Below are 2,500 nucleotides of genomic sequence, written 5' to 3'. Positions count from 1 at the left end.
GGTCAAGCCCCCTTCCGTATCTAATTAATTGTCTCTTAGCCGCTCTTCCTTCTTTTTTTTATGGGCGTTCCACATTCCTTCGTCCGAATTCAGTTAAGGTATCGGTTTTGGTAGCGCGGATGAGACGACTCCGCTGACCGAAGACCGCGACGAACCCGAGCGAAACTTTGCGAACCCCGTGCGAAATCAGGACAATCGGACGGAACGAGATTTGCGAGAGCCGGACGCATCGATTCGAAAGGCAAATATCATCATCGATAAAATATCATCTGAGTCCCGCTCGCCGCACCTCCTCCGGGCGTGCTGTTGCGTCCTCGCTTGAAATAAACCTTCGCAACAGCCTTCCCCCAAATACCTACCGCCGTCCCCGTTCGTAAAACCCGCCAACACGCGTTAAAAAACAGAAAATGTAAACAAAATTCTGACGTAAACACACACGTACTCAAAACACACGCGTACATGTGCAAAAGCAGACACGCTCACACACACACACACACACACACACACACACACACACACACACACACACACACACACACACATATCCAAACGCCCCCACACACGAACACATACACACAAAAAAATCACAAATACACATACACAGACGCCTTTTTTTGCACATCCCTCGAGCCGATAGCACGCTTTCCCTTTATCCTTATCTCTCGGTGGAAGCCAACACCCTCCCCCCCCTTTTTTTCGCCATTCTTGTAGGGTGACGGAGACGAAACCTTTGCGTATGACGGCTCTAGCAGCTGTTACGTGAGGTCAGCAGAGGTGAAAGGTCGTATACTATGGGACGTCTTCCTCCCTCTCCCCTCTCCTATCCCTCCCCTCCCCATCCAGGTTCTTTCCTATACCTCACATCCTCTTCTCCTGTTCTCTTCTCCTTCTTCCTCCTCTTCTCCTCTGCTCCTTCCATTCCATTTCTTCTTTCTCATCCCTTCCCCCTTTCATTCCTTTTTCTTCTTTCTCACCCCTTCCCCCTCCCTTCACTTCCCTTTCCTCCCTTCCTTCTCCTCATCATCTCCCTTCCTTTATTCCCCTCCTGTTCCTCTTTTCCCCCTCTCGTTCTTCTCCTCCTTTCTCCCTCTCTCTTCCCTCTTTCGTTCTTCTCCTCCTTCCTCCTTCTTTCTCCCCCTTCCTTTATTTCCCTCCTGCATTTCTCTTCTCTTTTCGTTCTTCTCTTCTTTTCCCCTTCTCTCGTCCCTTCTCCTCCTTTCTCCTTCTCTCCCCCCTTCGTTCTTCTCTTCCTTTCTTCTTCTCTCGTCCCTTCTCCTCCTTTCTCCTTCTCTCGTCCCTTCTCCTCCTTTCTCCTTCTCTCTTCCCCCTCCTTCATTTTCCCTCCTGCTCTTCTCTTCCCTCTTCGTTCTTCTCCCCTTTCTCCTTCTCTCGTCCTTCTCCTCCTTTCTCCTTCTCTCTCCCCCTCCTTCATTTCCCTCCTGCTCTTCTCTTCCCCCTTTCGTTCTTCTCCTCCTTTCTCCTTCTATCGTCCCTTCTCCTCCTTTCTCCTTCTCTCGTCCCTTTTCCTCCTTTCTCCTTCTCTCTCCCCACCTCCTTCATTTCCCTCCTGCTCTTCTCTTCTCCCCTATTTCGTTCTTCTCCTCCTTTCTCCTTCTCTCGTCCCTTCTCCTCCTTTCTCCTTCTCTCTTCCCTTTCCTTTATTTCCCTCCTGCTCTTCTCTTCCCCCTTTCGTTCTTCTCCTCCTTTCTCCTTCCGTCCCTCTAGCAGCGGGTAGCGTGACGTATGAAGTGTTTATGCGCTTCGTTTGTTGCCTCAGTTGAAGGCTGAGAGATCCGAGAGGGTAATTGTTAAGATTTTCGGCCTAACTTCACCCCCTCACCCCCTCCCTCACCCCCTCTCTCACCCCCTCTCTCACGCCCTCCCTTACTCCCTCTCTCACCCCCTCTCTCACCCCCTCTCTCACCCCGTCTCTCACCCTACTCGTTCGTCCCTTCACCCTCTTTTACCCCTAGTTCCTCCGTTTTTTAATTCTCCCTTTCTTTCTCTATGTCTTGTATATCTAGTCTCCCTTTTCCAACTATGGCTTCCTATCTCCCTCTTTCATAATTCTTTTCATTCCCTCTACGCTTTTTTTCCAAATTTCATCCTTTTAGTTTTCCCTTCCCCTATCTACCTACCCCTCAGCCCCCCACTATTCCCTTGCCTGGTCCTTCCTCCTCATTTCCTTTTCCCTTTATCCCCTTCAATTCTCTTCCCCTCTTCCTTCAATTTCCCATTTCCTTCTTCCCCATATTATCTCCTTGCCTTTCTTTCCCTCCCCTTAATCCAAATCATTTGTCTTTTTGTTTTTTTTCTCTTCTTTCTTGTCTCCCTCATCGTCCTTTTTTTCGTTCCTCTTTCCCATCTCCCTTTTCGTCCTTTTGTCTCTTCTCCCTTTCCTTCTCCTCCTTCGCCATTCTTCTCTTTCCGTTCCTCTTTCCCCCCTCCCTTACTCCTCCTCCTTTGCTCTCCTTCCTTCTCCCTTCTCCCCAACCCCCTA

Source organism: Penaeus vannamei, chromosome 8, assembly GCF_042767895.1.
Source record: "Penaeus vannamei isolate JL-2024 chromosome 8, ASM4276789v1, whole genome shotgun sequence".
Taxonomy (NCBI): Eukaryota; Metazoa; Arthropoda; class Malacostraca; order Decapoda; family Penaeidae; genus Penaeus; species Penaeus vannamei.
The sequence above is the reverse complement of the archived record's forward strand: the minus strand, read 5'-3'. Positions refer to the sequence as shown.